This window comes from Peromyscus eremicus, chromosome 20 (assembly GCF_949786415.1).
Source record: "Peromyscus eremicus chromosome 20, PerEre_H2_v1, whole genome shotgun sequence".
NCBI classification, from domain to species: domain Eukaryota; kingdom Metazoa; phylum Chordata; class Mammalia; order Rodentia; family Cricetidae; genus Peromyscus; species Peromyscus eremicus.
This window is the reverse complement of record NC_081436.1, coordinates 29,108,853-29,135,175: the sequence shown is the minus strand read 5'-3', so window position 1 is coordinate 29,135,175 and position 26,323 is coordinate 29,108,853. Positions and strand designations below refer to the sequence as shown.

Below are 26,323 nucleotides of genomic sequence, written 5' to 3'. Positions count from 1 at the left end.
GTTTCCCTGTGTAGCTTTTGCGCCTTTCCTGGAACTCACTTGGTAGCCCAGGCTGGCCTTGAACTCAGGGAGATCCACCTGGCTCTGCCTCCCGAGTGCTGGGATTAAAGGCGTGCGCCACCACCGCCCGGCTAATGCTACTTCTTATGGGGAGGGATACAATGGATATCCAAAAATACAGCTAGGCTATAGCTCTAGAATAATTACAAATGAAATATTTTATTTCTTCTCTTTTTTTTTTGTAAGAGTCAGTCCTTGAGAAATCAACAAAGATTAAACAGCTTAATTAACAAATGCCACTGAAAGGTAGGCAGCTGCAGCCACAGCATGACCCTCACATGCCAGCTAAGCTGACACAATGCCAGCTGAGGGAATCAACTTTCAAGCTTCAGTGCAGGTAGAATGGAGTCCAAAAGCCAACAGTGCACATTAACACCTCAGCTTCAGCCAGGAAAAAACACACATTTTCATGGGCAGATAAAAAACAGAAGAAAAATTCTATTAACTTAAAACAACTAACAAGCAGTTTTGCACATGGGTTGCTGTCCATTGCAGAGCAGTAAACCATCACCTGCAGGCCAACCTGGCCTCACTTAACTCTGTTTTTAGATTTTTACATGGTTATTAGATTTTTACAAGACTAAAGGAATGATAACAGTGTGTCATTCATATGAAAATTATATGAAATTTACATTTCAGAGTCCAGGAATAAAATCTAGTTGTTCACAATCAGCTGATTCCTTTACTAGCACCCTTCTGCACTACAAGAGCTAGGCACTGGTGATGCAGGTAGTCTATGACGTGGAAAGCCTGAAATATTCATTGTGTGGCCTTCATGCAGGTAGTCTATTAACCTACAGCATAACTGGGGACTTAAGCCGACACCACATCTTCCTTCCTCTGAGTTCTCAATGCTTTTTTCTTTAAAAAGATTTGTTTTTTAGGGCTAGGTATGGTGGCACAAGCCTTTAATCCTAGCACTCAAGAGGAAGAGGCAAGTGGATCTGCATGTGTTCAAGGCCAGCCTGATCCACATAATGAGGCCCTGTCTCAAAAAAAGGAAAAATGGCAAAAAAGATTTATTTCATTTTATCTAAGTGCTTAGCCTGCATATATGCATGTGCAGCACATAAGTGCCTGGTGCCTGAGAAAGCCCGCATAAGATCCCTTGGAACTGAAGTTTTTGACAATTATAAGCCAACATGTGGGTGCTGAGAACCAAACCTGATGTGTGATTTTTGGCTTTTAGAATTTGAGACAAGGGTCTGGCTATGTAGCCCTGACTAGCCTGGAACTCAGCACATATATACCAGGCTGGCTTTGAATGCACAGAGATACACCTGCCTTTACCTCCCAAGCACTGGGATTAATGGTATTCATCATCACCACACTCAGCCAAGCTGGTTTAGTTTTAATCAAATATGAAGGGGTGAAGTAAGATAGAAAGAAGGGAAATAGCCAGGGAAGGGAGACCCACCTCAGTGTCTGATGAAGTCTCTTGTCTGCTCAGAGTCAAGAACTCCAACACAATTAAATTTGCCATTCAGATTGCCCACATAAAACCTGGTATAGCAGCACATGTTTGTCATCACAATACTTGAGAAACAGAAGCAGGACAATCAGTTCTATGTCAACCTGAGCTACATGGTGCCTTATCCAAACAAACAAACAAACAAAAAAATCCTGACACAGAGATAATACTCCTTTTATACAGAGTTTTTCAAGTAAGAATGTTAAAATGGCATTGAATCATGCTTACAGCCTGAGCATATGGGGCCTGACTTCTTTCCCAACTGTAATCTTGCAATTAGTTATCTGAGAATCTGAACCAGGACTATAAACTTCATCTAGATTGGAAGCATTTCAACTCCGTCTTGACCCACAGTTGACCTTCTCATCATACTCCCACCCACTGCACCTTAGAACAGCTCTACGACATCACTGGAAAAAGGGAAAGAGGGGCACTTTAGAAATCCTTTAGATAATATAACTTCAAATGTCACCAAATCACCATGGCTATTACAACAGTTGGGTCAGCTCTCTTGAGAATAGTGCACTCGCATTTGGGTGTGTCGGCCTCCATGTATGTGAAAGTTGTTTCTTAATAAACTCCAACTCTACCTGGTACTGACTCACCCTGAAATTCTCTGCCTGCACACAAGCAAAAAAGCAGTTTCACCTGAATGCAGATCCCTGAAAGAACTACTAGGCCACTAAGGGGTCAGCATGGAGCTACGTCCCCTGACACTCCTGCATGGAAGGGAAGGGCACCAAACAAGGCCCTAGCTAAAGTGCCAGGTCTGTTTAGGGACCCACTCACTGCCTTGATTACAGTGCTGGGTCATTAAGACTCCGGTGGTCAGTGGTTTAATTCTTTCCCTCTCCTTTCTAAAGAAAAGTGTCATTAATTGTATTTCATTTGAACAAGAGTACCAATGTTACAGCATATATGCTTCCAAAGCAAGTTGCTCTGTTATATCTCAGTATAAACCAGAATCAACAAAAAGAGTTAGCAATACTAAACAGTAAATAGTGATGATAGCTGCAGGTGATGAAACCAGAGAAAATATGTTACAACATTCTAGGGTCTTTGTGAGGTACAGAGAGGTGTTGGTTTTAAGTCCAGGTCTCGTATATTCCAGTCTAGCCTGGAAGAATGCAAATATCCCACTTCCTTTGGGCTGCAATTTAACAAACTGAGCAAAAATGCAGATGATTGAGCACTTTCAAAACTGACTAACTTAATGTAAGCATTTACTTTTAATAACTGTTGTCTTTTGAGAAGATTTAATTAGGCTAATCACTACACTATCCTGGAGTATGACAGACAATATCATTTAATTCTCTCAACAAATAGCCTAGGGCTCTATAATTTGGCCCATTTAACTAACAAGGAAATGCAAATGAGAAAAACTAACAACTGAGCCCAAGACCCAAGGCCTCCCCAATGGTTATCCTACTCAAACAGATTCCCCTGAACACCCTTACTTTCAACAGCAACCTTGTTACTCACAAGGTGGGCCCACAAGCCAATAGCTCAGGCGCTGTCCTAGCCAGTTTCTACTGCTGCAATAGAGACCACGGGGAATCTGCTACAGAAACGGAAGCCAGCTGGGCGGTGGTGGTGCATGCCTGTGATCCCAGCACTCAGGAGGCAGAGGCAGGCGGATCTCTGTGAGTTTGAGGCCAGCCTAGTCTACAGAGTGAGTTCCAGGCCTGCCAGGGGATATATAGTGAGACCCTGTCTCAAAACAAAACACTGACACTGGTTTGCTACTGGGCATACCTCTGGGCTTCAAAAGAGTGTCCTACAAACCATTTAGATCCATTGCTTACCTTAAATCATAAACAGAAAAACTAACTCAAAATGGCACTGGCAAGATGGCTCAGTGACTAAAGTACAAGACTTAGGATCTTAGTTCGATCCTCAGCGGAATGTTCCACAGTTGTCCTTTGACCTCCACATGCACACCATTGCATACATGTGCTCTCACACGGATTTTTTTTTTAATTATCTCAAAATGAATTAGACCTAAATGTAAAACTAAAACTCTTTTAAACCCATATAAAGGTGGGGGAACCTTTGTGAACTAGAATTGAGCAATTCTTGACTATTTACAATAAAAAACAATCTATATGCCAGGCATGGAAGCACATACCATTATCCCATTACTCACAAGGCAGAGCCAGGGCTAATTATCTAGGCGGTGTTGGGAGTGGAGGAGATTCCAGCACTCAGATTTACAAAGAAGAAATCAGAGTTGGAGACTAGCCTGAGTTAACTGTGAGCGACTGCAAAGTAAGTAGGAAGGGCTAGGAATATAGCTCAGTGGGGAAAAGGGAGGGAAGAAGACAGAGAAAGGAGAGTGAGAGAAGGGAAAAGACCAAAAAAGGGGAATGGAAGAAAAGCCAGAATCCCAAGCATGCCTGGCTTTCCAGTGTTTCCAGGCCTGCCTAGGCTATAGTCTGTGAGACCATCTCAAAACAATAGAAAAGACGAAAATTAATTAGATCCCTTCTATAAACTATACACCAAAACCAATTACAAAGGAATTAGAAAGTTAGAGGTGAAAAATTATACATCATTACAAAGTAAAAATTTTGTTTACAACCTCAGGATAGGGAATGATACAAAAAGCACCAACTCTAACGGAAAAGGCTGAGAAACTACACTCATTAACCTAACTTCAGTTCATCCAAAAACAGCAAAGACGGCTCAATGAAAATAATCAGCAAAGAATGTACATTCTGAATATAAAAAGGAAGCTCCAAGTCAATTTTTAAAAAGATAAGAACCAACTGAAAATACGGGCTTGGTGGTCAGTAAGTTCATAAAAAGATGTACAGCCTTATTACCAGGAAGGGAATATTTCAAGTCGCAGAGCAGTAACACTACAGAAACCACCAGGAAGAGTGGTCAGTCAGAAGCAGAGAAGAGACCAGGGAAGAATACCCAGTGAGAGAAAGGAACTTAAGCACAGAGCCACTAATTCACAATTACTGAAAAGCTCTCTGAGCCAGGCATTCTGAGGACATTTCCAGGGGCCGCTAGGTACCACTGACTGTAAATTATAACTTCAACTCCACTGAATCAATTTAGACATAAAGAGGCTGTTCCATGTGGTTTTCTTGCCATCTCCTTTCTGTTATTTTTGCTTTCACTGAGTTGATGAGGGAGAGGAGCAGGCATTTCACATCCCACCTATTGTTTAAATTTGGATTGCACGACAATTTCCTGTTTATCTCTGCTCCTTCTCTACCTTTGCAACCACCTTGATACTCTAAAAAGTCACTTAGAACAAAGTCCTACAAAGTCCTCTAGTCTTTCTGATAAGACTCCCTCCAGACAGATGGTCTTCTAGAAACTTTACAAAGCTCTCTTTATCTTTACTCCCCAAGTATCAACACACTGACAAAGATCCTAGTCACACATCTTTTTCCGACCACCACCACAGTGGCATGAGGAAGGGATTAAAGAACACAAGAACAACAGAGTCCCAGCCACTAAGCTTGCGACCATCCCTTCCATAGATGCACTTAATTCTACGTAGGGCATACAGATAAAAGCAAACCACTCATTTTCATCTCTGCAGATTTTTTAAACTTTTATCTAGCCTTTCATCTAAAAAAAAAAAAAAGTGGGATGAGGGTCAAAAGGCAAAAGAAAATATACTAATAAAAGTGTTCCCGCAATCTCAGCTGAACTGAGAATGAGGAAGAAAAGGGGAGGAATCAGAAAAATCAGAAAAAAGGATCATATGGCACTTTGGTCAAGTAAAAGTAGGAGGAAGAAAGGGAGGAAGAAAGAACAGTGGAAAGAGAGAAGAGAGGAGGAAAGATGGAGGAGTAAATTAATTAAAACTTACATATGAATTCAATGCTAGGCCTAAGATCAATTCATACAATACTGCTTCCTTAGTCACTCAGAGGCTTAGCAATCACCCTGACTAGTAAATGCCAGCCAACTTTTCAGACCAAAACAAAAGCATCAGGGAACTTAACTTTTCCTTAAGCACCAACATGTACACTCTCTCCTATTTCCCAAAAACCACACAAACCCAGGAGCCACATAAACTTCTCCTTCAATACAAATTGTTAATTTAAATTCTAAACCAAGACTCAAAAGACCTAAGTGGTCTCAGAGTAAACCATGAAAAATAGAAAAATAGTTGAGAGGTATTCTCAAGACTGAAAAAATCCTAAAAACAGCCAAGACTCCTGAAACAAAAAGCAAACTCATCAGCACACACATATCTCAAATCACGGCCTGTATTTCAAATTGCTCTAATGCAGAGGTTCATAACCTTAGTGTCCATCAGAGTTCCCAGATAGCAAGCTTAAGCAGCTTAGGGCTATTTCACAGTCATACAAGATTCTAGGTTAGTGGTTCTCAACCTTCCTAATGCTGTGACCCTTTAATACAATTCCTCACGTTGTAGTGACCCCTGACCATAAAATTATTTCCATTGCTACTTCATAACTGTAATTTTGCTACTGTTATGAATCATAATGTAAACACGTGATATGTAGGGTATCTGATATTCTACCCCTGTGAAAGGGTCCTTTGACCCTCAAAGGGGTTCGAGACCTACAGGTTGAGAAATACTGTTCTGGGTGAAGGTAATGTTTCTATGCTGTCACCACTTGAAAATAACAAAAGACCTAGCAGGGCTGAAGTGTTCACCTATGAGTTTCCTCTGCATAGCACAGCAATGCTGAGGGAGGCATTGACTGAGACAGACCAAACAACAACCTCTAGAACAGATTATTCTGTAGCCAAATGCTGGTGTCCCTTATCTGTTACCTGACACTCAAAACATTGCACCTGGACAGCATCCACATAGTGAAAGACTTGCGAGCAAGGCCACAGGTGCACTTGTACGGTGTGTAACTGCCACATTCCTTTACATGACTACAGGATATGTCAAGCCCTTGAAAAAACATCCAGTGAAGTCAGCTGATTAGCACATCCTTTCTAAATCCCACTCATTCTGCATCACTTTGAACAACTGCTCCTTTCAAACCCGAGTTGAATCCTAATGTATAAGACTAATTCCTGGGGCTGGAGAGATGGCTCAGAGGTTAAGAGCACTGGCTGCTCTTCCAGAGGTCCTGAGTTCAATTCCCAGCAACCACATGGTGGCTCACAACCATCTGCAATGAGATCTGGTGCCCTCTTCTGGCCTGCAGTCATACATGCTGTATACATAATAAGTCAATAAATCTTAAAAAAAAAAAAAAAAAAAGACTAATTCCTATAAAACCACTTCCTATAAAGAAACTTTCAAAACTGTCAAATGACAGAGCAGCATTTTTCCTGATCCCAGCAGATCTGAGTGACCCAATTCTACAATAATTAATACACCTGGGTTCTTCCAGTCATGCAAGACTGCACAAGACTATGTGATAGTGCAGTAGGAAAGAAAAGGGAGCTTCTGTCCTCCTGGAGGACACTGAATCCTCTAATAACACAGAACACACAAAATCACTCACAAAGATGATCATATGGCACTTTGGTCAAGTAAAAGTAGAAACTGCAAGTGCCTACAGTCCAAATCACACGATGATAGGAATTTTAACAAAAACTGTGGCAGAAAGGAGACCCGAGACACAGACAATCCACAAGCAGAACTTCTGAAGTCCTTTTGAGGTCCCCTGACCCCCCTAAAATGGAAGAGTATGTCTTAAAAGCAGGATGGAAAATTTCAGTTTGGTGATAATGAATACATTCACTTCAGAAACCTTTACAGCAATGGTTTTCAACCTGTGGTCCGATACCCCTTTGGGACCTGCATATCAGATACCTACCTTGCAATTCATAACAGTACCAAATTACAGTTATGAAGTAGCAATGAAATAATTTTATGGTTGGGGTCGCCACAATGTGAGGAACTGAATTAAAGAGTCACAGTATTAGGAAGGTTGAGAATTACTGCTTTATAGGGACATAAGTGTGTTAAAAATATAATTTCCTGGGGTTTTACACAGGGTTCATGCTTCTGAGAGAATCACAGTTTTTCCTTGCTTTCTATAAACTGTTCCCCTTACACACAATAACCCAAGAAAAATCATCCACAAAAAGCCTTGGGGCTGTGTTGTCACTAAAGCAAGTAAGAAGCATCAATCGCTACTCCACTCTTACGTATTTGTATGTAACTAACTCTTTAACTGGCTCCAAACAACCAAAATTTTGATACCGTCAGAAGCTCAAGTCTTAAAAGTGTCAATAGAAAACCTACTTATGGGGGATGGAGAGATGGCTCAGCGGTTAAGAGCACTGGCTGCTCTTCAGAGGACCTGGATTCAATTCCCAGCACCTACATGGCAACTCACCACCGTCTGTAATTACAACTCCAGGAGTTCTGACACTTTCACACAGACACACATGCAAGCAGAAACACCAATGCACATAAAATAAAAAATAAAGTTTTAAAAAAAGAAAGAAGGGGCTGGAGAGATGGCTCAGAGGTTAAGAGCACCGACTGTTCTTCCAGAGGTCCTGAGTTCAATTCCCAGCACTCACATGGTGGCTCACAACTATCTGTAATAAGATCTGGCACACTCGTCTGTGTACATAATAAATAAATAAATCTTTAAAAAAAAAAAAAAAGAAAGAAAGAAAGAAAGAAAGAAAGAAAGAAAACCTACTTATCTAAACCTCCCAGACACCATCACTCACATTCTGAAGACTAGTTAAGCTCCCCTCCTGAATCTTGCCCATATGGGCCAAGCACCTCAGCAAGTTACTCTAATTTCAACCTCCAGGTCTTCTGTGTACACTGAGGATGGTACAGCACCTGCAGCCCAATGGTTCATAGGTGCGGAAGACTGAAGAACCCCCACTCAGTCTGGGAAGGAAGGGCACCAATCTAATTGAAAGTCCAGATCCTCTCTGAGGTTTCCCATAAGAGCAGCCACACACAGGGGGCCCAGTGATAAGATCACTTCCCTATTATAAGATCACATTCCAAGTATGATTCCAGTCATTTTTTAGCAAGGGGAAATACACATCAGTGAGGTCTGCACAGAACTACTTTAATTAACTTTAAGGCTGGTAAGGAAACATCTTCATGACCATAAACTCTGGGCAACACTACTAGTGATGCTCCCCAGGCTTCAGCTCCAGCAGCACACTCACACAAACTCCATTTCCCACTTCCAAGAGTGTGCATGCAGATTAGACATAACAGCATGAGCTAAAGTCCACTTAAACTGAAAGCTGAACCACATAGACTTCTCTGCATTGTATTTCCATACTAAAACCCAATAAAAATACAATTTTTTTAAATATTATAGATTATAGGCTTTATAATTGGCAATCACTTTAAGGAGTTCTGAATACAATCTGGCACAATTCCTAGAAATTAGTACCAGAAACTGGGATGGATAAATTTAATTTCTTGTGCACAAGGCTGCTTTTCTTTCCGTAGTCATAATATAAAATAAACCTCTGCCAAAATGATGTAAAGAAACAAAGCCAAAAAAAGATCAAATACCCACTATTATTGCAGTTCAGAGACAGTGGTCAAATACACCTTCTCAATGTAGTTTAGTGAGCCTCGGAACCTGGAGGAGCCTAGGGGTATCGGGAGGAATACCTGACAAGTGGCTCCACTCTTAAGCAGCCTAGATTGTATCACTACCACCACCACCACCACCACCACCACACACACACACACACACACACACACACACACACACACACACACACACACAGCCACAGCCACTCACTTTGCCCACCTTTTAAGTTTCTTGCGTTTTAAGTAATTCTAAAGGCATCAGTAAAAGTCCTCAGAGATTCCAACAGCAATCTACTGCTGATTATTTAAGGAATCTTAGTGGGGGAAATAGTAATGAAAATATGTACTCAAAATGGCAGACTCCAAGCTTTAAAGCAAAGTCCACAGAAACCAAAACTGTCTGGTTATTTTGATCATTTGCAGTGCTGGAGCTCAAACCCAGAGCTTCATGAACACGCTCTACCAGTGGGCCACATTCTCTATGGTTTCTCCAAGTGTGGTGACTACCACCACCATCACCCACCCCCACCACCACCACCACCACCACCACCACCACCATCACCCACCATTACCATCGCCACCAACAACAACAACAACAACAAAAAATCACGTCAAATATTAACACAGCAAAACCTTTCACGTAGGCTGGTAAGATGGCTCCACAGAAAAAGGCACTTGCCTGTACATAAGCCTGGCAACCTGAGTTCAATCTCTGGAACCCACAGAAAGGTGGAAGTCAAGAAGTGACTACACAAAGTTCCTCTAACCTCCACACTTGCACACACCAACCTGCACACACATCACACACACATAAATAATTTAAAAAAATTAACTTTTAATGGGATTAAAATTTAAAACAAGAAGTGATCTAGGTGAAAGTTCATCTAAACTGAAAATGTCTAATCCAAACTAAAAAGATGTACACACTATATTAACATGTTGAGTCGAATCTTTTGTAACTCAGACAATTTTAATTATTTTCTCAAAATTAAGATACCAAAAGGGGAAAGGATTCACTGCAAAAATTTCTGTGAGCAAAGATCCTACTTTTCTCACTCAAATTAATATTCCAAGAAAGAAGTGTTTTCACAATTAGTTTTACTGTATTATACAGTGTAATATAAAATCCTTTCCTGCACAGGATCAATCATCTTTAAAGCAAGTAGCTTTAACACAACTGTCTTTTGGAGGGGACCACAGTGCCACTGATCAAACACGGAGCCTTTCACATTTAGCATACATCTAATGAGCTAACTCCCCAGCCTACAACTGTCTTTTGGGTATTTCTCCAACTTCCTAGTGAGAAGAGTTATCTAACCAGCTCCAGAACAGGGTTTTGAGGACTGATGGATTATGTAATTCTCAACAACAGGCTCAGAGCTCCAAACTACTTCACATACCCCATGTCCTCGCTTCAGCCTCCTCCCACTCTTCACTGCTACAGCTGGAACTCCACCCCCAACACTTCCTCGTTTAGTGGGCTGCTAGTCTCAAAAACAGTAGGTCCCGTATACTCTAGGGAGTTTGCCCCAGCACTTCCTACCCCACACTAAGGATTCTGAGCCAAAAGGACTTACCTGTCCAGGTATCATCTTTGCATGATTCGAACTGTACTGAAAGGTGTGACTTATGGGCCCCTCCCAGACACAAGCCACCTTTTCCTGTAGATCATGAATAAATTGGATTAAACGACAACGTCTCGAATAAAATTCTTTCCAGGAAAATGTACTATTGTAACGTTTTAATAAATTCAAGTGTCCAGAGAGAAGGCCAGAGATCGGCCCACCGACGATAGCCACAAATATAAAACAAATGCACTCATAATGATACTGGAACTCCTCGTCCTTGTCCTTAAAGTTTCCTGTTTGGACTGGGGGCGTGGCTTAGTAGCCCAGCACTAGCCACGTGAGAAGCCCTGGGTTCCATCCCCAGAAAAAAGTTCTTGTTGAAATACTACACGGATGGAAATATCTATAGTGTACCTCCACAAAAATATGCAGCATGCTAATGTTATATGATTTATTTTAATGTCTGCATCCACATACTTCTGTCCCAGGTCACTGCTCAGAGACCAGTCTTTCAAAAGAGAGACCTTTCATTCCTCGATTTATAAACAGAGAGACAGACACACACACACACACACACACACACACACACACACACACACACACACACGAATGAGACGCTGGTATTTCACTTCAAGTAGCAATAGCCTATTATCACAACCATGATAAAGCTTCCATTCTGAATAGAAATGCCAGCGCTGCTCAAGATTTAAAACAGACCGGCAAACTCTCGCAGTGCCTTCAGCTCCAACCTATTTCAACCAGTCCCCATAATCACTACAGTATTGCTATTATCTTAGTCCCACTGCCAAACTCCCAGCTGCAGTCTAACTATGCAAGAATGAGACACTGTTGAAATGGCTTTCAAAAGAAAAAAAAAAGGCAACTTTCTCCTCAGTGCGTTTCTACAAAAACCTTACAATTAAACGACACAAGTGCGCGCACACAAGACACCCTCGCTCCTTAGAGCGGTGCCACAAAAGCAGCCGGCGAGGACCGGCGGGGACAGGCAGCGCGCCGCGGCGGGGCTGGGTGGGGGCGGAGGGAACTTGGACAGCACAATGACTCCGGGGTTCGTACGGTCGCCCTGGAAGCCACGCGCCGGCCACCCCGCGGCTGCCCCGCACTCTGCTTGCCACCCCCTTTGTTTTTTCGGCTTTCGGGCCTCCCGGGTCCCCGCCGCGCCCGCCCGGCCGTACCGGACCCCGCGGCCTCCTGCACCCCGGCCCGCGGCCTCCTTAGCCCTCGGGCCCGGCTGCCCTGACGAGGAGCGAGGCCGGGGCGCGGCGGGGGCCGCGTCCGCCGAAGCCCGCACCGCGGCCCGCGCCGCCCATCGCCCTGAGCCCGCGCCTTCGCGGCCGCTACCCGTGGCCCGCGACCCGCACTCACCGGCCGCCGCTGAGCGCGCGAGGCTGAGGCGGACAGACGGCAGCGGGGCGGCGCCGGCACAGGCGGCCGCGCTCTCTCCCACGCTCACGCCCGGCGCACCGCGGTCCGGCCGGCGGCGGTAGCGGTGGCGGCGGGCTCGCGCCCTCGGGCCGTGCTGAGTCGGCGCGGACCCGCGCGTGCGCCGTGGCTAGGAGCGCGCGCCCACACCTCGCGGCGCGCCGCGCCTCACCTCAGCGCGGAGCTCTGCGCAGGCGCGACCCGGCCGGCGCCTGCGCAGAGGAGGCCGGCGCGCCCCGCTCCTAGTGTAGTCTATCCCAGCTGTGCGGGCGTGGCGACGTCCGCGGATAGCGCTGTTCCGGGATGACGAGGTGGCCGGAGTGGCCACAGCTGGGTCTGCGGGCTAGGCCCGGGTCCCACATGGTCACCGGAGCTCCTCGGCCGCTCACACGCCCACCCTGACCTTCTCCAGCCTCCACTGCTCCGAGAGAAAGGTTCATGAGCCTTCGGTAGATGGGGAAACTGAGGCGCAGGGAGTATTTTCATGGATCTCGGAAGGCGATCCGAAAGGCTGTTGAGAGCGCCTGGGGCGGCTCACACTGCAGCCCTCTTCCCCTGTCCCCTATAGGTCTAGGAAAGCTTTCCTGGGACACTGGGTAGACAAGAGGGCGCAAACTTAGCCACCGTGCCAGTGTGCTGGGATAAGAGCCAGTTCCAGCGCAAAGCTTACCAGGAAACGTGAGAGACCGGGGGACACTTTAGCCTGAATCAAGCAGGTGGCGCTGGCCTTGTGAACTGTGCCTCCTTGCCTTGAGTTTGTGTTTATGCGCAGGGACACTATGGAGAGTCTTAAGCAGGAAGTGGTGACTGATTTGTGTTCTCTAAAAAAAAAATCACTGGCATCCTTGCGGTAGGAAATGAAACCAGAAGCGGGGGAACTTTCATTTTTAGTGGTGTCATTTTGATCTTCACCACAAGCGGGACAGGCAGTGAAAGGTGAACACGGAACCGCCAACCCTTACATTCCTGGGAATTGTAATTTACTCGTCACAGAATCGGGTATAATAAAACGCTTTTGGTTGTCGGGATTCTGCCATATTTCAGTCCTTTTTTTATTGTTTTTTTAATGACGTGTATTAAGTTTGTATTTGGGATAGTAGTAGTGGTTATCAGGATTTTTTTTTCGAGGTTTATTTTTTTGTATTGTATGTGTATGAGTGTTTTGCCTGAATGTATATGTGTATATCACACGCATGCCTGGTGCACATAGAGGTCAGAAAAGGGTATTGGATCACTCTTCTGAAGTTAGGGATAGTTACGTGGTTGGTGCTAGGAACAGAACCCAGGTCCTCTGCAAAAGCAACGAATACTCTTTAACCACTGAGCTATCTCTCTCTAGCCCCAGTGTTTGGGGATTTTTGAGACGTGGTCTCATGTAGCCCAGGCTAAACTAAAACTTATATGTAGCTGAGGATGAATTTGAACACCAGATCTTTCTACTTCCATCTCCCTGGTGCTGGAATTACTGGCTGTGTTCCTATACCCAGCCTATGGTGTTTTATCTGCACTTATCATGATAAGGGATTGTGTCTCTGCATCAGCTCAGGGCCCTTGTACTTCTTGTTGACCCCTATCTTAGTTGTCACTTCCCTAATGTCAGCTGACCACTTTGTAACTGCCACCCATTGCCCTGCCATCCTGCCGTCCATGCTCCCCACCCTCTTACTCTGTTGTCTCCAAAGCTCCTATTGTTCACACCAGCTCAGCACTGCTCTTGTCTGTTTCTTGATTGTCTCTACTCTGAACTACTAGATTCATGGAGCAGGGACCTTTGTTTTGTCCACTCGGCCGTCCTTGCCACATAATAAAGATCTGTTGAGTGAATGAATGAAGCTTCGCATGATGTGAAATGGGAGATTATTATCAGAGGAGTAGGGGAGACTGGAAGAGCATGATGACACAAAAGAAATGTCTGTGAGGACAGGTAGCACTCTGTAAGAGACTAAAAAGGGCCACCAAGTCTTTGACAGGCCTCCCAACAAGAGACAGAATCTGGTTTTCACCCCTTGAGTCTGAACAGGTCTCACAATTTGCTTTGACCAATAGGATGCATCATGGGTGACATGGTACAGATCACAGGCCACTCAGCTTCCTTAACCCTGCCAAAGGAGCCTCCTGAACAAGCCATGTGGGACCCTGACAACAAGCTGCCAGCCACCAGGATTGTGAGTGAGGCGTGAGCTACCCAACCCCAGCCAGATGGTCAGCCAATAGCGGCTACATGGGGCTATCAGAGACCAGTGAAGAAATATCCATCGGAATCCAGTCCAAACCTCCGAATTGTCTTAGTTGCTTTGTCAAAACACCATGACCAAGGCAACTTATAAAAGATGGCAATGGGGCTCTTAGTTCCAGAGGATTAGAGTCCATGACCTTCATACCAAGAAGCGTGGTGCTGGAACAGTAGCTGAGAGCTTACCTCTTGATCCATGAGTGTGAGGAAGAGAGACAGCTAACTGGGAATGGTGCTGGCTTTTGAAAACTCAAAAGACTGCCCCCAATGACACACCTTTAACAAGGCCACACCTCCTAATCCTTCCCAAACAATTCAACCAACTAAGGACTAAGCGTTCAAATATATGAATGAACCTTTGGAGGCCATTTTCATTCAAAGCACCACAGTAAGCAAATAAAATATAAATTATTTTAAGCCCCCAGACTCTGAGGTAGTTCATTACATAGCAATAGCTAGCTGAAGCATTCCTCTTCCTTTTGATGACCTCTAAAATTCATGTACATGAAGGGCAGCTTTGATTATTCTTAACAAATTAAATTGGGAAAGGTAGATGATGCAAATGAGACACTCAGATGAAAACTCTGAGCCAAGGCAACAATAGGTTGTACGCCCTTATCTTCTTGACATACTTGGAGTGCCTAAGAGCTCAGGTGGAAGAATCAGGTGACTGTCAGTTTTGACCCAACCTCAAGTTCAACCTTCACCAACTGTTGGGCTCTGGGCACGTGACAGGATGTCTGCCTTTTTAAACTGGAACTTACACAGGATCTACAAAAATTTGTGTTGCTGTGGGGAAGAAAGGAGCTATTATGAAACAGCAGAGAGTTTTGGTGTATCGTTGTGATGCCACGGCATCACAGTGTGGCTGACTAGTCCCAACAGGGATAGATGGACGGTCAGAGCACCACCAGGGTAGTCTCAGGAAGGCTGTCCCAATACATGCTGTCACAGCCTCAACCCTGCCGGGGACCACCTATTATCAACAGGTGTGAAAACTGTGTCTCCAGATAAAAAAAGAGCGAGTCAGGTAGCAAGGCTGAAATTCAAGCTTGCTTCCTTCCAACTGCACAGTCCCGGTGCTTGCTTTCCTCTGCCTGGGTAGTCAGCTTCCCTCAGCCCACCCCCACTCTCACCCCTAGAGCGGTCTGCTGCGCTCAAACCCCTTGCAAGAAAACAGCACAACTTGGCTTCTCTCTTCCTGCACTGCGCCAGATGGGCCAGTACTGCCCTGGCGTGGGAAGCTCTCAGGAAGGGCTTCCTGTATTCTGACCCAGCAGCTGCACAGGCCCCCAAGCAGTTCCCCCTTGAAATGCCCACCCCTCCCCACCCTGGACTGCCCAGAGCTCCCTCCTGGGAGAGCTCTCTCACAGTGGGGAAGCAGAAACAGACGTTTAAAACTAGATGTATGTTGAGGAGGGCCGTAAGCTGATAGGACTAAGGACACCAAGATGGGTTACAGAGTCCATCACAGCACTGAACAGCCTACAGTTTTGTCCAAAGAAGCTGCAATAAAAGACAGTGAACAGGTGCCGGATCACAGTTGGGCCTAATAATGACCTGATTCAGGGGAGGCTGGCCCTTATTATTGACAAACTAGGGGAAAGAGAGCTCCAAGCAAGGAGGGCGTGGCCCAGCAGACCTGGCTTGCAGCCCCACCTTCCTCATGTGACAACCCACTGGCCCTGCACTGGCCAGGTCACCGTGTCCGCTCATTTTCTCATCTGTAAAAGGAGGAGAGTAGAGAGGAAGGCTGCAAGCCCAGGAATTGGAGCTGGCTTTGGGATGTTGCTTGGGCAGTTTGTAAAAGCTCTTGGTTCCCATCCTTGCTTCTCGGTGGACTGACACCACATTCGGGCCCCACTGTGTTCCCGTGAGCAGCACCATGTCCCAAAGACCAGAAAACAAGGGTTCAGAGTGGGAAGATGGCTCAGTCAGTAAAGTGTTAGTCGTACAAGCGCAAGGGGCTGTGTTGGATCCCTTGTTATCCATGTAAAGCTGGGCAAGGTGGTACCTACTTTTAATGGCAGCACTGGGGCAGCAGACCCAGGGACATTCCTGGAGCCAGCCAGCCATTCTAGCTCACTTGACAAGAGCCAGGACACGAGACAGCCTGTTTCAAAACACGAGACAGTCAGTGCTTCATGAATGACACCAGAGGTTGACCTCTGACCTCCATATGTATTTGCATATACATGTGTGCACATGCACACGCACCCATAAAATTAAAAATCAAGGTGTGAGTCTGTTCAATAAGTACACATCATAACAGGTTTCCACCAAAGAAGGGTATACTAAAGGCAATGTGAATAAGAGAGTATTTTCTGGCCAGGTGTGGTGACACACACCCTTAATCCGAGCACTCAGAAGGCACAGGCAGGTGGATGTTTGCGAGTTCGAAGCTGGCCTGGTCTACAAAGTGAGACCCTGTCTCAAAAAGGAAAATACATTTTCCTCTGTTTATGAAATAAGGATTTGTATATCTTACAAACTTCTATTTAGTGAAAAGCTAAGTAAAATTATAATTTATGAGTATCATAATCTTATATTAAATATAAATAAAAATGGAGTTTTCTTTGAGACAGGGTGCTGAACTTCTGACAATCCTCCTGCCTCACTCTCCTGAGTGCTGATATTACAGTTCTAAGCAGTTTCTGTGGCTCCTTTCTACATAGCTGATGCTTACGGACATGTGTCTGGATCTCATAGACAAGAGACAGAAGAGCTGGGGTGTCTCCAAGAACAGCACCCAGCTTAGCAAGAATAGAACCTCCAGAGCCCGCCTGGCTGCGTCTTTGGATTGGTTTGGTTTGGTTTTTTGAGACAGGGATTTTCTGTGTAACAGAAGCCTGGCTGTCCTGGAACTCACTTTGTAGACCAGGCTGGCCTCGAACTCACAAAGATCCACCTGCCTCTGCATCTTGAGTGCTGGGATTAAAGGTGTGGCTGCATCCTTCTATCAGAACATGCCCAGTGTGTCTTTGCTTTCTTGTGGAGTGTTGAGGAGTCCTGTTGGGCATTTTCTATGGCAGCTCACTAATAGCATTTGCCTAATGTTCTGCGTATAAAAAGACAGGCATTACAGGCCATTGGGAAGAAGACCCCAAAGAAACTATCACTGTGGCCGGGCGGTGGTGGCACACGCCTTTAATCCCAGCACTCGGGAGGCAGAGCCAGGCGGATCTTTGTGAGTTCGAGGCCAGACTGGTCTACAGAGCGAGATCCAGGAAAGGCACAAAGCTACACAGAGAAACCCTGTCTCGAAAAACCCAAAAAAAAAAAAAAAAAAAAAAAAGGAAAAGAAACTATCATTGTCACAGCATGCTGAGGACACACTGCTAACATGACATGTGTCTGCTGTTATCAACTGTAGCTGCCTGGAGGTTGGTTAGGTCTGTCATTCTCCCCAGTGCCCAAACCTTGTGCTTTGGGAGGAAGTCACTGGTGTGGCCACACCTAAGCTTGGAGCAGGCAGTGATGGAAATGCACCTCACATGGCCAGCTTCGTGCTTCTCCCCAACGGGTTCATTTATCCAGCCCTTTGTATCTGTATGGACTTGTAGGGAAGGGTTGCATGCTTGGGGAATAATCAGTTACCATCTTACTTATTTTTTGAGGTAATCGTGTTAACATCCAGAACACCTCCAAGTCCGCCACCGTCCATTCAAAATCAGGCTTGTGTTGGCATGTGTAAGGGGCAGGAAGCTGCTCTGGTAACACATGGTCCTCTCCCCTGCATGTGAAAAGAGCCAGGTGGGCAGCAGGTGGTGGGAAGAGACTGATGGATCTGGTTACAGAGTGTGAAGCCACTCCTGCCTCCTGAGTCCGCAACATCCAATCTGCGTCCTCATTCAAACCCCATGCACCAAGCCCTGAGCACACACACCTGGAGCAGATGCTAAATATCGGGTTGTACCTGTCTGGTGGAGAACGGACAAGGAGACAGGTAATTATGACATGGAGCCACCCAAAGAGACAAGGTTGGGAAGGACATCCCCGGCTGAGGGAGCAGCAGAGGCACGGGGTGACATTCGGACTTGACTGGATCATGAAAAAAGCAGACAAAACACGGGTCCCTACCCATGTGGCATGAGTCTATGGTGAGAGAGCAGTAGAAAGGGAGACAGTGAGCCCTGGCAACAGAAACCAACCTGCACGTATTAAGCCAAAGGAGCTTTACTGCAGAGTATCTCTATAGTATTTATTTTCAGCAAGAGGGTAAACTTAGGGCTCTGCTCTCTGTTTGTAAACGGAAGTCCAGACTAGAAAGAAGAGAACAGAGCTCCAAATGTCCCCCGTGTATCTTCTGCTGTACATGACCTCCATTCTCAGGACCAGCTCACGGTGGTAAAGTTCCAGCTACTACTCCCACATTTCCGAGAAGAGGAAGGAAGGAGGAAGGATTAAGTGGTACATTCTCTTGGAAGCCTCACCTGATTCTTCTGTATGCATCCCTTCGGCAGGGACTTAATCACCAGGCCCCCAAAGCTTCAAGGTAGGCTAGGAAATGATTCTTGGAGCCAGCAAATCACAAGTCCAAAGACGAAATGAGACTAGAGTTAAGGAGTCCCCTCCCCCGCACAGAGGCTCTCGCTGCAGAAACATGGAGCAGTTTGGTGAGTCAGAAGGAAGCTAGGGAAATAAGACAGGAGGATGGGGACTTTCAGGGAGCAGGGAGAACCATGTGAGAAAAGGACCCAGCCATCATCCCAGAGGTTTACCCCTGCAGCAGTCTTAGGTGCATCCAACTGGCAGGTTAAGGTCACGTGACTGCTTGGCTTGGGGAGACTTGGGAGACTTTTCCGAGTGGTGGAAGGAGTTCTGTGCAGGCCGGTGTAGCCTCAGCACGCAGTAGGGCAGAGGGCAGTCACAGAGACATCCCTGTTGTATCAGCTACCTCTCTGTTGCTGTGAGAAAACACCATGACCAAGGCAACCTGTACAAGACTGTTTATTTGGGCACGTGGTTCCCGAGGGGTAAGGGTCCATCACGGCTGGAGAGCATGGCAGCAAGTGGCCAGCATGACAACAGGAAGCTGAGAGCTTCCATTCTCACACTGGAGCAGGAACCAGGGGCGGGGGAACACAGAAAGTAGGGTGAGATTATAAATACTCAAAGCCCACTCCAGTGACTATTCCCTCCAGTGAAGCTCCACCTCCCAAAGATTCCACAGCCTCCCCAAACAGCCACCAACTGGGGAGCAAGTATGGGGGAGATTTCTCATTCAAACCACCACATCTATGTATCCACCCTCAGATTCCTCTTCTAGACCATCTACATTTAGCAGGATCCAGAGCCTTCCCGACTCAGCTTCTGCTACAGCTTACCCTGGTCCTCTCGCATTTGCTTGCCTACCATCTGTCCCTCTTCTCTCTCTCCTTCTTACCTTCCCAGACCTGCAGTTTTCCCTTTACCTATAGTGAAATAAAAAATAAAAATAAGTAGTTAGAAAAGAAAAAGAATATTTAAGCCAGGCAGTGGTGGCGCACGCCTTTAATCCCAGCACTGGGGAGGCAGAGCCAGGCGGATCTCTGTGAGTTCGAGGCCAGCCTGGTCTACAGAGTGAGTTCCAGGACAACCAGGCTACACAGAGAAACCTTGTCTCGAAAAACCAAAAAAAAAAAAAAAAAAAAAAAAAAAAAAAAAAGGGAAGAAAGAAAAGAAAAACCAAATAAGCAAATAAGTATTTAAACTCATTGTTCCCAATTCATAGGCCACATGCTGCTCTTAGGTGTGCTCTTTCGAGTCCACTGCACTGCATGATGGAAATGCAGACACAATGGGTCACAATTCTTGCTTCCAGGCTCTGCACGCAAGACCATCGCCCTGGAGCCAGAGATGAAACACAGTGGGGAAACCAGCAAACACCACCAATACACACCAGCGGGTCACGGGGCCCAGTTCCTCAACTGGGATCTACAGTCGACCCTGAGAAACAAACAAGCATTTAAATCAAAATCCATCTGAAGCGGGCCTGGTGGTACAGGTCTATAAACTCATCTACTTGGGAGGCTGAGGCAGGAGGATGCCAAATTTGAGAGTTCCCCAGGCCACATAGCAATTTCCAACCTTTGTGATTTATCAAAACCTGTCTCTGGGCTGGAATGTAGTTCAGTGGAACACCTAGCATGTGAGGCTCTAAGTTCAATTCCTAGCACACACACACAAAAGAGCATGGTGGCTCACCATTGTCACTCACTGAGCACCTGTAATCCCAGCCTTTGGGAGCCTGAGAGGCTAAGGCAGGAGGATGGCCAAGAATCTGAAGTTAGCCTGTTTCAGGCAAGCCTCGGCTACACACTGAGGCCCTGTCTCAAAAACTAAGTGATTTTCAGAGAGCAGGGGCTGGAAACAAAGCTCTGGTAAAGTGCTTGCCTAGCCTAGGCAAAGGTCCTGGGTTCCATACGACAAGAAAAAGTCCACTGTCGTCCCACAAAATGAGCTTTTATTCTGTGTGCCTATCAATTGCTTGCCTGCTTCCTGTGCCTGGGGCCTTAGTCATTGTGGCTATAAAGTCTGCCTGTTAGACAGCTGGCCCGTGAGTCCATATTCTCTCACCATCACTCTCCACTTAGAAGGCATTATTATCCAATTTTACAGATGAGAAAAAACCAAAGCACAGAGAGGGTAAGAGACCACCAAGGGTCAACTCTACTGCCCTCTGCCACAAGGCCTTTCCTGGGGCATAACATGTGCCTTCTTTGTCCTAACCTGAAAGACCCCCAGAAGCCGGCAGTTAAGCATCTGGCATTCAGTCTCTTCACATTACAATCAGTCTCCATGTCTGCGTCTGCTCCCCCTTCTCCAAATGTCGTCTACTCTTTTGTGTTCACCCCTTGCTTTTCATCTCCTGCTTGGTGCTGTCTCTAATTTTGAGCGTGATGAAGCCCTTTTCTGAGACTTTATCTAGACAAGGCCAGTCATGGTTTATAACCCCCGCCAGATAATTAATGCAAAGACAGTCGGGCCACATGCCTCTACAGCAGCTGTGGGGAGGCACTCTCAGGCTGTGAGCTACGGGGAAATTACAGGGGTGAGGTCTGCTCCACCCTGGAACACAGCGCCACAGATGGCAGCTCCAAAGCCTCTGACATCCTTGTCAACTGTGTTGGCAACCAGATGGGGACATTGAGGCTAAGCAAGGACCTTCCTGGAGTCAGCAAGCCAGCCCAGTTACAGAAGGCACCTGTTACAGAAGAACCAGGGAGGATCCATGAGAAAGGTGATCATCTTCAGCTGGATGCTGTGTCCATTTGGCTCACTTGGCTGGACCTGGAGTCATGAGGAACTGTGCTTGGCTTGGGTCCCTCTGGCCTGGACCTGTGCTTTTATGGCTGGGCAGGAGCCAATGTGACTGCCAGTGCCCACTCACCTGTATCCAAGCCTCTTGGGAATCTAGGCCAATTGCTGTTATGGCATTCCCCTGTTCCAGCTCTCTGGCTTCTCTCCTCTGCCCCAGCTCAGTCCCATGAAAAGCAGGCATCCTCTGAAGATGGCATCAAGTTGTTCTTTTTTTTTGGTTTTTTCGAGACAGGGTTTCTCTGTGTAGCTCTGGAACCTGTCCTGGAACTCACTCTGTAGACCCAGGTTGGATTTGAACTCACAGAGATCTGCTTGCCTCTGCCTCCCGAGTGCTGGGATTAAAGGCGTGTGCCACTACCGCCAGGCTCATCAAGTTGTTCTTACGGCATTTATGTCCACAGTGTTGGTAGCCAGTGTGATCACACTGAGTTGGAAACTGAGGCAGAACATAAAAAAAAATGACTCAATTGTGGGTTCAGCAAATTAACACAGTGACCGGTAGGGATCACAGGCACTACTCTGGGCAGAACATGGTGAAGAATGGGGACTATCTCCTGCTGAATCCAGTGTTCACTGAATGACTGAATGAAGGTTTCCCATTTCATCACAGTTATGTGTACATATATTACGTTTGACTTTAACTCCATTCTGTATTTCTTGACTTAGCTAAACTATAAACTCTTTAGTATAATAAGAATCAAAGACCATGGGCTCTCTAAAATTGGGTTCCTCAACAGAGATCACTGCAAAGTTTTAAGGAAGATAAATAATGTATATGGAAGATGGCTGTGATGCCTAGTTCTAGAACTAGGGAAGCTGAGGCAGGAGGATTACCAAGAGTTTGAGACCAATGTAGACTACAAACACTAAGGGATTCTGTCCCAGAAAAAAAAAAAAAAAAAAACACCAGCCGGGCGGTGGTGGTGCACACCTTTAATCCCAGCACTCGGGAGGCAGAGCCAGGCAGATCTCTGTGAGTTCAAGGCCAGTCTGGGCTACCAAGTGATTTCCAGGAAAGGCGCAAAGCTACACAGAGAAACCCTGTCTCGAAAAACCAAAAAAAAAAACAAAAAAAAAACCCTACAGGGACTCTGGCGGTTCAGTGGGTAAGGAGGGTACTTGCCTCACAAACCTGAGAACCTGAATTTGAATCCCCAGCACCCACAGCTGTATGCAACTGTAACCCCAAAGCTAGGGGCTGAGACAGAATGCCTGAAGCTTACTAGAGAGCCAGCCTGGGCAGCAGTGAGCTTCAAGTCAGCATAAGACCCTGTCTCAAGGAACTAAGATGGAGCTTGATTGAGCAGGATGCCTGGCATCCTCCTCTGGCTTCTGAGTGCCCAACAGCACACGGGGGCATACACCACACACAAATACGCACACACACAAGTACACTCTTGTTGCTGGGCTTTTTTGTTTGTTTGTTTTTCAAGACAAGGTTTCTCTGTATAGCCCTGGCAGTCCTGGAACTCACTTTGTAGACCAGGCTGGCCTTGAACTCACAGAGATCCACCTGCCTCTCTCCTGAGTGCTAGGTTTAAAGGTGTGCACCACCATGGCCTGTACAAGTAAACTTTTTAAAATAAAAAGCCAGGTGCGACTCTTACCTGTAATCCCAGCACTTGACAGGCTAAGGCAGGAAGATCATTGCAAGTTCCAGGTCTGCCTAGGCTACAGAGCTAGACATAAACAACAGTGTGTGTGTGTGTGTGTGTGTGTGTGTGTGTGTGTGTGTGTGTGTAAGAGTCTCTATTCCTGGTGTTTCTGTTCACAGGATCACTGTCTGGCAGGAAGCACTTGAAATGTTTGCTGGCTGGGGGAAAGAGCACATAGATGTTCATGGTCATTATTCCAGCAGAAATACCTGGCCATGGTCTGGGACCCACCCACTGTGCCCAATAGAATGGCCAGCGCTCTTTGAGCATTCTATAAATGGTCTCTGTGGACACATCCATCCAGGTTTGTTTCTAAACTGGCTGCCCAAGCCGCCTCCACTAGAGACGAACTCTGGGTTCACGACGCTGGTGTAATTGCCACCTCCACTTGGAGAGAGCCCAGGTGACTCAGAGGGTGGAAATGCCACCTATGCCTTAGGGACAGGAAAAGTGCTGGGCCACGGCCAGCACCCACAAGGCGTGGCTGCCTGGCTTCCTGTGCAAGATCCAGCTGAGCTCTCTGCACCTCACGCCCTATTCCACTCTCTTCGGCTTCCCTTGCTGATCGATCGGTCGATGACGAATTTGAAAGGGGCAGGCAGCATTTAGTCTGTGACAGTCGTTCAGTAGTCCCCTCCAGTAGCTCTGTGATGACAAGGACAAAGCCTTGGGCTCACACAAATGGCAAAGCCGGCAGTGGATGATCAATAACAAATCACTAGCCTCTAGCAGGAGGACTGAGAGCAGAGTGGGCTTTGAGGACAAGCAAAGTTCCAGCCAGGGTTGCAAACTAGCTGGAGTTTTGTGGAGGTGAGTCCAAACCCAGGAGTCAGTCTCAAGAATCAGGCCTAGGGGAGGCACTTGTGACAAGGATGTGATGAAGGATTCGCAGTCCCCTGACCCAGCTGGCATTGGTGAAGGATGTGGTCCGAACCTCCCAACAGCGCTGTGAGATAATTATGTCTCTGACTCCCATTTTACAGACCAGGACATTGAGGCCGGAGCCCAACTCCTAACCACAGCTGCAGCATCCGTAGCTCCTGCCTGTGCATGCTGCTGTGACTTCAGTCCAAGAAGCATGGCAGCCCTGTGTGAAACACATCAGTCTCAGATTCCTATTTTAAGACAAGGCAATGGCTGAGAGGAAGCAGATAAGAAGGCTGTGCTTTCAGAGCCCGGGTTCAGCTAACCCTCCCGTAGGTGTGGATCGGGGTGACCGTGAGTGGGAGACGGAAGCATCCCGACAGAGGCCTTCAGGAGGGTGGGGGCGGCTCCTCTCTGCTCTGCTCCTCTCTGCTCTGCCCACTGGAGGCGGAAATTACTAACTAGACATGAAAATATACAAGTCATTGCAGACAAATTTAATCAACACAAGGAAACAGACCAAAGAGGGGAAGAGAGAACAGGTGGTTACAAATAAAAGAGAGGCAGGGAAGGCATCGAGCCTCATGGGACCGTGGGCTGCAGACTGTCAGTGCGCGTGCGCGTGCGCGTGCGCGTGCGCGTGAGTTCAGTATTCCAAACAAGCTCACTCGTCTCTGCAATAATGAAAAGTCCGTTTAGAGAGTGGGTACATACAGCAAAGGAAAGAATAGCAGGAGAGCCCAGGCAGGAAGGAAACTGGGCTGTGGCCTTGGGGGAAGGAATGGACCATGGAGGTCAGCCAGCACAGCTTTGCAGGGTCACAGCTCTGGGGTGTGGTCCAGCTTTTGGCCCTGAGCCTTGAACCTTAGTCTCAGTCTGGGTAGAGGATCAGCTGGCTGGGGCAGCAGCTCTCAGGGGAGGCAGGTCATCTTCATGGCCACAGTTATTACTTTAAGTGTGAAGGGCGCCACTGAGAAATGGGAACATGGTGCGCCCAGCAAAGTATTTCTATGGGAGACCTCAGCTTCCTGGTTATCCTCCTGGGCCCAGAATGGCCCAAGGAAGTGCCAGCCAGTGAAATGTGCAGACTGGAGAGTGGCTGAGCCTGGCTATAACCGCCACCCTGGGGGACAGGCAGGGCAGAGCTTCAGGAAGTGGACAGCAGCTGGTCAGTCTGCATCGGGGAAAACTGATGGGTTTGACTTCTGAGGCATGTGACCTGGGCATCTAAAGAAGGCCTTGGGCTTAGAAGCAGAAATGGGAATCATGACAGTGACTGCAAGTTCCCCAGGCCCTATCTTGAAATTGTTCATGCTTTTATCTTCCAGTCTGTGTGACTGCACATGCTAGAAATTCAGACCCTCAGCTCTACATGTGTCCCTGACTACCACCTCCCATCTCCCCACCACTCCAGTCTCCCTACCTCCAGGGTCCTTGGGCTGTATCTAGCCTTGCTCTTTTTTTTTTTTTTTTTTTTTGAGACAGTGTTTCTCTGTGTAGCTTTGGAGCTTGTCCTGGAACTCACTCTATAGACCACGCTGGCCTCGAACTCACAGAGATTTGCCTGCCTCTGCCTCCCGAGTGCTGGGATTAAAGGCATGCGCCCGGCTCCAGCCTTGTTCTTACTCTCCCCTATCCTGAGCCTTGACAGAGAGTGGACCTAATACCTTATAGTGTTTAGGGTGGGGCACAGCAGTGGCTCTCCGCAGCTGTATCTGGCATCACAGATACCCCCACTCTGATCTGGGTCCCAATGTATCTGGATACATCCCTGATGAGCCGCTGGGTCTATTGAGCTTACTTACAGGAGCATATTCAACTAACAGCTGCATCACTGAAATGTTTCACCCTAGCATAAGTGACTACTTCCCCAGAGCTACACAGACGGCGTGTCCCTCCTTCAGCAACTTTTCATCTCCTGAGGGCACAGTGTGGCCGGAGCAGGATTGTGTAGAGCAGGGAGAGGGGCCCAAGAGGTGGAGAGTGGCTAGACTTTCAGGTGAGGGTCGAAGCACCCTCCCACTCCCTTCTATAAGGGACCATCAATAGATCCCAACTTGTTTAAAGCAACCACGACTTTTCTAAGCTGGTAATGGCTGTTATGCCTGCAGGCAGTGTTCTACAGCAAACCATTCCAGCGACATCCCTCTTGCTACAAAAGGGTCATGTAAAGGGTCCATGGGTTATGGACCTAAATTACTCTGTCTACTCCACAAAGACCTGTAAGGCAAAAATGTC

The 26,323-nt window shown here is 46.7% G+C and overlaps 1 protein-coding gene across 1 annotated transcript in view; it reads right to left on the bottom strand.

Moving 5' to 3' along the window:
• The window catches only part of Ptk2 (protein tyrosine kinase 2), a 226,562-nt gene extending 214,481 nt beyond the window's left edge, over nt 1-12,081 (bottom strand). Inside the window, exon 1 of the mRNA XM_059247674.1 lies at nt 11,975-12,081. The gene's annotated coding sequence lies outside the window, so the exon portion shown is untranslated. The remainder of the gene's footprint in view (nt 1-11,974) is intronic.
• Between the last annotated feature and the right edge of the window lie 14,242 nt (nt 12,082-26,323).